This window comes from Cinclus cinclus, chromosome 4 (assembly GCF_963662255.1).
Source record: "Cinclus cinclus chromosome 4, bCinCin1.1, whole genome shotgun sequence".
NCBI classification, from domain to species: Eukaryota; Metazoa; Chordata; class Aves; order Passeriformes; family Cinclidae; genus Cinclus; species Cinclus cinclus.
The window spans coordinates 47,998,121-48,009,516 of record NC_085049.1 but is presented as its reverse complement, the minus strand read 5'-3'; positions in this window follow the sequence as shown (position 1 = coordinate 48,009,516).

The following is an 11,396-nucleotide window of genomic DNA, read 5'->3' as shown; positions in this document are numbered from 1 at the left end:
AAGCTGCTGTTGATGTTGAAGCTATAAGATCATGAATCTGTGGGTTAGAATATATCTTTAAACACCCACTACCCCAGTCTCATGCTCAAAGCAGGGCTGTTGCCATCCCAAGACTCTTCCTGATGGAAAGCTACATTAGGTCTTGTCTTATTTGCAAGTGAGATAGTGGTTGACTTATCTGCAATGGGAGTACCCTGCCAGCATCCATCTTTCAGCAAAGCTACCACTAGTCAGTCACTTCCCAGCCTGTGCTTATACAGGGGGTTATTCTGCAACAGGTGAAAAACTCTGCATTACTCCTTGTTAAATTATTTGAGCTGTTTAGTTTGGCCTGGTCCTTTTATTTAGCAAAGGTGTTTTAGACTGAAGCTCTGCCACTTATCTTGTCAGTGTTTATTTTAATTAAATATCTTGTATAAATTCACTGATGGCTCATTCTGTATAATCATTCAAGCTGCTGACGAAAATGCTAATCAACATCTTCAGTACTCCTCTCATAAGTGACCACCAGTCAGATGTGAGCCACCCTTTGAATCCAGAGGTTCAGCTGCTCTTCAGTCCACCAAGCATTTTGTTTCTCTAGCCAACATTTCTTCAGCTTTCAAATGAGAATGCTGTGGGTGATGTATGGCACCGAGATCATTAATAAAGTCACCCCTGTGGGTGTATTGCCCACATGGCTCTCTTCTTCTCCACACAGTCACACTGCTGTAGAAGGCAATCCATGCTGACTATTTCTGGCTACCTTCTTGCCCACCTCATGTCTGTAAATGGATTCTAAGAAGACATATCCCATAATCTTTTCAGGAACAAAAGTGAAGTTGACTGGCCTTAACACAGTGAGGTTTCCTAGGTAATTTCTTCCCTTTTCCCATTCTTAATGATTTATTATAAGTTTTTTTGCTGTTGTCACAGACCTCTTCCAATCACCAGATTTGTCACAGATATTAGGCAACACACTATGAAATCACATAAGCCAATTCTTTCAACACTGAGGAAAATTTCATTCAGCCCCTCATGTCTGAATATATCCAGGTTCCCCAGGCAGTACCAACTGTGCTGTTCCCCCACTGCTGCCTGTCCTTCCATCTCCAAGTTGTGCTGATTATATGGTGGTCTGGGAGTAAGTTTTGTTTGTGCAAACCAAAGAAAAAGTTGCTTGAGTTTCTCAGCCTTTTCCATATTGTCCAAAACTAACTTTTCTCCTCCAACAGACCTCACCCACTCTTGCAACTAGCATGCTTGTAGGATTCCTGATATCCTTAAGATCCCTCACTAACGTCAGCTCCAGGACTTTGACCTTCCTTATTTTGTGTGTACATATTCAAGCAATGGTTTAATAAAACTCCTTTGCTGCCTGCCCTTCTGTTAGCACCTGGTGTATTCCTTTTTGTGTGTAGTTCATCGACTTTCTTTCTGAATGCTGACATGGAACCACTTCCCTTTTTTAGTAACATAATTTGTTTGTTATATAGACAAACCCATAGTACCTCTATGGGTAGGGTGAATACTGCTCTTTAGTTGTTTGCTTCTGTCTTCTGATGCTGTCTCAAGAAAGTATGGCCCACTAAGATAAGATTGTGTAACACTGACACCTTATTACACTGCAGATTTTGGTGCTTTGCACATTCTGTAGTTATTTACGCTTGTGCAAATAAGACTGAATAAATCAAAAAGCTAGCAAACCCAAGGAGTCGTTGCAGTTGTTTATTCGTTTTTCCCTCTGCTTTCAAGCATTGAGTAATGCAGAATCAGGCCTCCTATATTAAGTCATATTCCTAAAGGATACTTCTAAGAACATATGCATTTACTTTTAGAGTAGATGAGAAAAAGTTCTCTAGTGCAAAAAGGAGCAAGAACTTATCCTCTCTTGGAAGGGGAAGCCCATAATCATCTAGGCCTTGTGTGCAAAGACTTGGTGTGATCACAGAACAGATACTACCTCAGGGAGATCACAGAGTTTCACCAGTTTTCCTACGTCTGTCTCCTGCCTAGGTAGTTCAGTATTTAATTTTTACATAATCTGTAAAGACAAAAAATGCTTGCTCCTTTATTTTTCTTTCCTTTTTTTCTTGTTTTGTATGCATGTGTGTGAGAGAGATTCTCAAATAAAGGTCTTGGCAGGACTTACCCTCTGCCCTATCACCTTATTCTTTCCCAACAGCATATGCTTTAGACAGAAAAATGGCAGATAAAAACTATAATAGAAGTAAGAGAGTAATGGCTTTCACTCTGGTCCTTTCTTCTCAGATGGTTATGTTTTCATTGGGAATAAAATCTTTTTTTCTTACTTGTATCCTCACCTCAGATTGTGAAAATCAGAATCCCATTACCCTTGCAAGTAGGGTCTCCTACAGCCTTAACAGCTTTTTGGATCTTCTTCCTGTCTCTTAAATCACTCCCAGCACCTTCAGCAGCGCTGTGTTTGTTGGCCTCTTTCCTTATCTTATACACACAGAGTTTCTTTAACTCCTTTCAAATGGGCTTTTGAGGTTTTCTTTAGCACTTTGGATATCAAGTTATCCATTAATACTCTTTGCTGAGGCTAAGCACTCAATGGTTATACTTAGCACTGTTTCTCCAGCCTCCCTCCCTAACCAGGATGTTTATTTTCCATAAGACTCTTACAAGTTTAATCTCCTCACTGGAATTTACATTTGTCTAGAGAACATAAATTCCCTCCCACTGGCACCCTCTAGCCTCTAACAAGGTAAGCTGTTCTTACAGGATGTCAAGCTCCCCAGCAGAAACAAAATCTCTTCTACCCAAGATCCTTTTGGCTTTTGCAATATGCTGGCTCTGGGAATGTATCAATGAGGGTGCTTTTTGAAGGGCCTTGTGGGTGCTCAGTTTGAAGAAACAGTCAGTACTAGCTATCTTAGCCTGCTTTAGCCAGCTGGCCGTGACTCTTGCCAAGTGGGAAGGCTGTTCACCAAGATTTACCCTTCTTAGCAGAATTTTTGTAAGGACTTACCAATAATGGAGATTAGTCCTGATTTGAGCTCTCAGGAGACCAGACACCAACACAGGCACATCTATGCAATCCCCAGTGCCTGGGAAGAACCAGCTCTTTCTGCACCCGAAGCTTGTCCCTCTTTGAAAGTGCAACATGCTCCACCACAGGGACCACTGGCTCCTGGGGCTGTGCTCAGGACAGCAACATAGCCACCATCCCCTGGCAGGTGTGTTATGCCCAGTTCAGAGACAATAATTCCTCCTCCAAGGCATCATCTCTGCAGCTTGCACAGGAGGTTCTAGCTCAATTCCCCAAGTGGATGCCAAGCACTGGAAAGGGAATCTGTGGCTCTTATACTTTGTATACCCTGCACTGGCGAGAGCACTTGTGTTAGCGTGGCTGCTTCTACACTACGGCTGCTGCTGGCACTGATCTTCTGTATTAAACACATGTCTCTACCCCAGCCAACATTCCTACTGCAGCCAACATTTCCAGGGTAAGCCTAGCTCCCTGCCAGCTGCAATCGTACACAACTGGCAGCATCTGTCTGCTCTCTGGTGAAAGCTTTGTCCTGGAGCACCACGTTCTAGCAATGGCTCAGCAGTAATGCTTAACCAGGCATGGGAATGCTTTGGAGTTTTTCCATCTTTCAGCCTATAGAAATGATCTTGGAGTAATGGTAAGATTTACACTCATTACATCACTATAAGGATTCCTGCCACACTGAAAACCTTTCCTGGACCTCAGAGAGGATGGAAGGTTTGGAGGAGAGTTGTTTGCAAAGCAAAACAATTCCAAAATACCCACCTCCAGCCAAATAATAGAGGTTTGGCACCATCTGTCACAGTCTAACCAGCTTTCAGCTGCATCTGAGCATGCTTACAGAAGGACCCATGATGAGAGACAGCTACTGTCACATACAGCTAAGCAAAATAACATACAGCTAAAAGCTCTGATTCTCACCTCCCACTGATTCCCCCATGATAAATTCTTCCAGATAATTAATTAAGGTTCTTTGTGTTTTGAATTCTATATTTGGCTGAAATTCTTTGTACTTGACATATTGTCTAAGTGCCATAGGGAAGAAAAGCATTACAAATTCTTGCATGTTATGTTGCAGAAACCATTTCTTCCCAAGGCAGTAAAATTACACTCATTCAACCTTAATCAGGCTATCTCCCAGGGCTTGCACTAACAGAAAAACTTCCTGAGGCTAAGCAAATGCTCTAAATAGGTGCTGCAGTGGTGGTTATAGACAGTGTGAACAAGTCCAGCTACCTGAAGCTCAAGGACACCCCTCTGAGGGGTACCCACTTCAGAGGACAAGGACAAACAGATCAATTAAACAGCAACCCCCACCACAGTCAGGAAGAGGGAAAGACTGGGAACTACACATCTTAGAAGGTCTCCAGCTGCTCCACTCATACTCCAATCAAGGCAGTCTCCTCCAAGTGAAGATGGTAATTTTTTCGTGGCCAGGTTTTCCCAGTGCTGGAGAGCTCAGCCTAAAACTGTGATTTATGGCTGCTTTGTATCATTGCCAAAGGGCTGCCACCAAGCTCGCAGGCACCAGGACAAACTGTTGTACAAGTCCATAGGAATGAAGACTTTATGGTGAAGAGGAAGCACAGGTGCTGAGTGGCAGTGATGTTCAGGGAAAATGGAAGGGAATGCACCCATTCGTTGCTCAGTACATAAGACACTAAATTTCCTAAGGGAATTTTGTTTTACATCTCCAGGATTTTCTCAGCTTTTGCTTTCTATATAATCTCTTTGCCCCTTCCCAGTGATAGTGTGCATAACACCCTTCACCTGATTCTGACTAGGATTTAGCTTTCCTCCACAAAATCTGGACTTGGGGACCACTGTACACAGAGCAGAGATGCCAGTAGTGTCTTCTGAACAGACAAACAGATTTTAAGTCACAACCAGCTGCTGCAGTAGTGACCAGCTTTTCAGCTGGCTGCCTTCCAGAGAGGGATTTACAGTCCTTGACTATGCCAGCATTGGAGGTTAAGAGGAAGAAACCTGACCTAACCAAAAGGAAATGCTTAAAGGAAGGGCGTAATATAACCTAGCCCCATCACACTCATCCTGGGCTTGGATGTTTTCCTGCAAACTCCTGGAGCTGGACTTCCAGCCCAAGCCGCTCCTGGCCTGCTGTCTGGCCAGGAGTGTGTACCCCTCTCTCAGACACAAGGCTTGCTGTGCACCAGGGATTTTACCTCCTCTTTCCAAACCACTGCCAAGTGACTCACACATTCAGCTCTGACCTCCTCTGCATTTCTTCTGCACCTGCTGCTCACACTTGGTACTTTGTTCTCCCCTCCTTGGCAGCACTCTGGTGATGCACTTTTGGGAGAAGCTGCTCTGTGCTTGAGGCAGTACCTCAGAGGACTCATGACCCACATCAGAGCAGGGACACTCCTGCAGCTGGCAAACAGACAAATAGAAATAAGAAGGCACTAGCAGTTGAAAGAAATCCCTGTGCACAGATCCACTATCCAGCAGTTCCTGTCACCACAGGATCTGGAAGGGGCTGGGTGTGAGGGCTGGCAGGAACAAAGGAATCTGAGGCTTAGGAGGTATCTGGCTTAAGATGACTTAGAAGAATGGGGAGGAAAGGTGTCCTGTTTGTTTAATCATCTTCATTTCCTCAAAATCCAAACTGGAAATAAAAAAAAATATGTTAATGTGCTGAAAATTAAACAAATTTCCAAAGTCAAGGTTATTTTGCCAGTGTCACTTTGTAAACTGCCCTTGGATTTAAGACAGATTTGAAAAATTGTTAATTGCCCCTCATAGGACTCAATTCCTCCAAAAAGCCTTTTACCCCTTTTTACCCCTTATCTTCTTTCAGTTTCTGAGTCCATAATATTCCTCTTGAAATGTATAGTTCACTTTCTTTAATACTACATGCTGACTTAATCTTAACAGCTCGAGGCACATAGTTTGGGATCAGCTCAGTCTACATACACACATGCACATGCTCAGTGACTGCAGTAGTAGCAGGTCTTTTCCTTTTTTTCTTTTCTTTTTTTTAAGGAAAAAGCTGTCTGGCTGTTAGGCAGATCAAACCCCATCACTTTCAATGAACACCTTTGCATATTAAAGTGTGTTCCCTTCTACATGCTCACTCCTCCCACACCCTCACCTGTAGCAGAGTTCTGGAGGTAAAGCCCACCTCACCAGGCAGGGAGGTTTTCCAGTGGATACAAAAAAACAGCATCACCACGTAGAGCAATGCTTCATTTTATGCAGAAAGTGGGGAAGTGGTTGTGCAAACCAGTTATACATATGGAAACTATTATACCCAAACCTTGGCTAGCTTCACTGGAATTCCAAAAGTCTTGTCACCTCTCCAAGGACTATTTTCTTATACTATTTCAGTCTTTACTTGCTCCCACCCATTTTGACACCAAAGCTGTTCAAAACAATCTATTACTTTCTTTTTTCCTTTAGAGGACAGGAGATTTTTTCTGCCTAGAAATATAGCTGCTCTATGTTAACTGCACAGCTAAATAAAATTAATCCAGGGTGGAAACCTGGTCTGGAAAGCTTAAGATCAGAGGCCCAAATTTTCATCAAGTAATTATCGTCTGAAAATAGAGCAGTTAAACAGGAATGAACATACATCCTAAGTAAGAATGAGGGGAAGAAGCACTCTGTTCCATACTGAGCACCTATCTCAGTGGAGAACTGGGGGGAAGGAGAACGAATAGTGAATAGTGCTACCTCATTGCGAGTCCAAGCTGGGGAAAGATTGTGCCAGCAGCAGCTCTGGCAATCCTTAGTTGGTGGATCTTAAGTACTTTTACTGCTTTTCATTTTTGTTGTTGAACCACTCCTCCCTCTTCAGCATACTTAGCATATCTGAAGCAGAAAGTATTTTTTTCCCTCTTTACAGATAGAGTACTCTGCGATGGGGATACTGAGATGTGAGCCCTCAAAGGTATTTTGGTTCCTAATTTCAAGGAGATTTAAAAGCTCAAATGCATGTGAAGGTTTGTGATCAACTAACCTTCAAAGGCTGTGTACCCACTGCATGGCCTCAAATCTCAATGGGTTTCCTGATCTCTGGTCTTGTGTTTCAACACCTAGAGATGTTTTGTTCTGTTAGAAATGTTCCCAAGTTCAGACTATTTTCTTGCTCAATAAGAGAGTGGGACCAATGCACACATGACACGGACAGACAGGCACAAGGAACTCCTCCACTGCAGGTTTCTGTCTTTGACTACAACCCTGCACCAACTGTTCATGCAACATCTCTTTGCCTAGGAAACAGGGGCAAACACATGGACACACTCCCTGCCTTTACAGGGGTGTTGTTGTTCTTGCCTGACCATAACCTCACATCACAAATAAAATTTGGCATTCACTCCTCGACCCTTCTTCTTTTTCCTCATGAGTCCCAAGAGCAGAGGAAAGAGCTGTACTTCACAGAGAACTGCTTTATGGAGAGTCTCCAGCACCCACAGTTAGATCCAACGGCAGCAGATTTTCAGAGAATTAGCTCAGGTCTTTTGGAGCTGAACCCTTTCTAGATGTTGAAACTCCACAGATTTATTCCTAAAGTTGGTTCCTGAGAATCATACCTTCAACTTCCAAAGTGCAAAATGTCTCTTTTGTTCAAGGATTTAGCTACTGCTTAGATTCATTAGCAAAGGTAATTTTGGCCTAATTAGTCTTCTAATTTCTATGTTATCCCTTGTAGGAATATGCCCTCAGAAATTAGTAAAATTACTTATAATATATGCTAATCACCATAATCTGATTTGTCTTCAATTATGCATGTAATGGGGAAACTAATTGGAAGATAAAGGGTATTTGGAAGGGCCAAAACATGTAAATCAGGAAGAGAACAGAATATTGTCATTAAGCAACCAAAAAATATATGCTTTTGAGTTTGTGGAAGGTTATTTGTTTCCTATAGCAGAAATATCATATTGCTCCACTTATTTTAGAGCTCCTTATTGTAGCAAAACTGATTCATAAATCTAATGACAACTGAAGTTTTGGCCTTACAAAATCTGCCTGGCCTCAAATGGAACGCCTAATACAAGGAAAAAAACATGGAAAACTTACTTGTAGAATAGAGGCCAAAGCATAAATATGCTTACCATTTATATTAGTGGCTTCTAAATGAAATTTTCTCAGTCCAAGAATTTCCTGCTTGCAGAAAACATCACTGAAGTTTCCTCTATGTTTAAAAGCCAGATTGAGCTGGTGGATCTTTTACCAACTTTGCAGTGTATTTTATTCCCTTTCCATTTAATGGACAATAACAGTAAAAAAAAAAGCAATTTCCTGGGCATTTATTATTTTTGTTCCTGAAAAATACATTTGGTATGAGGTACTGTCAGATTTGGTCTATGCTTTAAATATTGCAGTGTAATGTGACTTTACAAAGCACAGCAAAAAAGGCAGAAAAGAAATTATAGATGTTCTATAAAGTTATCAGAAGGCTGTAATTTAAAAATATCTTATTATATGAAAGAACAAAAATCAGCAAAAATGAAGATACTAGAGCTATCCATGCACTTTTGCATAAATATTTTAAAGGATAAGCATTTTGTCACCTTAGTGCTTTCTGACAATAGGAGAACTGAGGTGCAGATGTGTAACTTTCCTTGATGAAAACCATTTTTTTTGTTTAATAGTGGGTATTGTTAGGGCATATTGTTTGGCTCTTTTCCCTGTTGTTAGACTAAAGTTGACAAATTGCACTTTGATTATTCCAGTTCAACAAATATGTCAGTCACCATTGTCTTTTGTAGCAGAACGTACTCAGAGGCTGAGATGCGAATGGGGGAAGCTGATGCACATGCTCTGACCCACTCAGCCCTTTGCCAGGGCTTGTCTCACAGTCCTACCTGTGCATCTTTACTTTGTGCCTGGTCCAGAATTGCAGCTATAATGGATTTTCTGTTAAAAAAAGACCAGCTGCAAACATTTGCAATGGTTTTCAAGCATTCAATCCTTATCTTTGCTGATCCCATGGGTAAGATACATGCCTTTGATCAAGTATGTGGAAAGCATCCACACCAGATTTTCAAGTATTTTAGGAAGCTTGAGTTATCATTTAATTGAATATCCAAGAGCAGTGAAATCCAGCACATCTTTTTGAGCAAAAGCTTGTAGACACCAGACAGACAACCTGGTTCTTCAGCTCTATCCCACAAACCAGCTTCTGTAACTTAATGCAGAGGGAAAACTGCTCTCCCCAGGAAAAACACACTCTCTTCTCTTGCTACAGCCTGTGGCTCTACCTGGTCATATTCTTGTCCACAAAAGTTAGACCAACATGTCCCAGCAAAGTGTGAGTGCTTTGCTGGTTACAAGCCATTTTCTTTCGTACAAAAGTTCTCAAGGAGGCTTCATTAAATAACAAGCCGCATGTTATTTTTCAGGGAAAAAATACATCAGCATCTACCATTGTTCTACATTTTAAATCAGAGTACATTTAAATTGTGACAGAATCATACAAAATTTCTCTTTGGTACCTTCACACCAACAAACAGCCAGAAAGAGTGGTGGTCACACCAAAGTCATGAGTTGGAGAGGACGCCTTAAACCAGGACACAAACAATAAACCTTACCTACATGCTTAGCAAGTACAATGTATCGTACAAAGAATCTCATCTGCACTGACCCTTAGTATTTAAACACAAATCTCTAATAGCTGGTATTTTTATTATTAAATAAAAAATCTTATGCCAGAAGTCTTTCTAGATCCTTAGAGTCAGTTGCATTATTTTCTGTGGCTTAATGTCAGCAAAGAATTTGAACTGATGACTATCATGAACATCTCTCAGTTTAGGCAATACCATGATCTATAATTTAGGCAACTTAAAAATATCAACAACTATATTTTTTAATGACTTTTGCATCCAAACCTTTCAGCCACTGGCAGCTGGGATCACAGCACAGCTAGGATTGTCTGCTAATCTTCTTAAGAGAACTAACCACACAGCAGGACATGCCTTAAAGCTTGTTTTTAATTTTTTAATAAGTTTTATTAAATAGGGAATTGGGGAATCAGAACACGGTCATGCATTTTTTACTTCCTCTATCAATAGGCCAGCTACACAGAAGAAATAAAACATGAGTCTGTTGAAATATTAATTTAAAATAATATTCTGCACAGAAATAGATCTTTCATGATGGCAAAATATTCAAACGTTCTATTTGTCTGAGAACTTGCAATATTCACTGAATAATTTGAACAATTAACTTTATCATGAGGTACTACAAATTGTTTCAACCATCCATCAGTCTTGTTTTGCTGGTAGCTTAAGCCATCTGGTATTGATTACTGCTACTGGAAGTTAAAATGGCAACAAATCTAAGCAGAACCAACCTGTACCTTGCATAAGAACGAAACAGCATTACTAGGATTGGGAAGCCTTCAGCACAGCCTCACAAATAGCTGGCAATTTTTGGAACATTTACAGCCATCAAACAATATCAGCAGCACTAGCCAAGCATGAAGAGGTTTGGTTTTTTCTCAACAAGCACATCCCGTTGTTTCGCACGCCCTCTCACAGTGATGTGGATGGTGCCACAAGCCATCCCTGCAGGGCTCACTGTGCCACCAAACACCATCCCTGCTCAGGACCTTGCTCCTTTCAAGGAATTTTGACTGCAGCTTTATGTGGGAAGAGGTCTGTGCAGATGCAATCTGTCTACAAGTGAAGCCACAGGCTAGAAGGTAACTTTGGTACTTTTTAAAGAGTTAAATAGGAAAGATAATCACCGTCCCTGTGGGCTTCATTTGACCTTCATCTAATGTTTTCCATGGGTGTATAACTGAGTGAGCCCAAATATGGCCACACACCATAAATTACGAAAACATGCCTAGAAAAGATGCAGTGCAGAGGAGAATGATATGAACAAATCTGGATGACATTTAACGTACAAGTTAATAGTCATATTGTTCTTGGATTTTACTGAAAATTACCAGGCGGCCTCTGGAAAATATGTGTAGTTGGAAATCTGTTCAGAGTTTTTATCAAAGCTTCTTTGCAATTAGTGGTAAATTATTGTTCATTCCTCTGGAATTCCTTGAAAAAAGATCACCCTGATTTCAGCCTTTTATTTTTCATAGTCTTGCAGTCTGTAGCTCTATAGGAAATGTGTTTTCATAATAGATGTAATAGCAAGTGTTTGTGCAGCAAGCAGCAGTGATAAAGTGTTAGCCCAATTCAACAGCATTTTCTCTGTCAAGGGACTTGCCAACCTTGTCTTTGCAGCTTCCAGTGATGCAATGTGTGATCAGTTTATCTCAGTAACCACAGTGATAGGAGCACTAATCTCAGTCCCAGACTGGTGGGCCACACCCCATCCAGCAGTTTGCTCTGGCATCTCAGAGGTAAACTCAGCTGGATTTAGGTACTGTTCAAATATGCTGCTCTTTTCTTATTCAAGTATTTCACAGCCC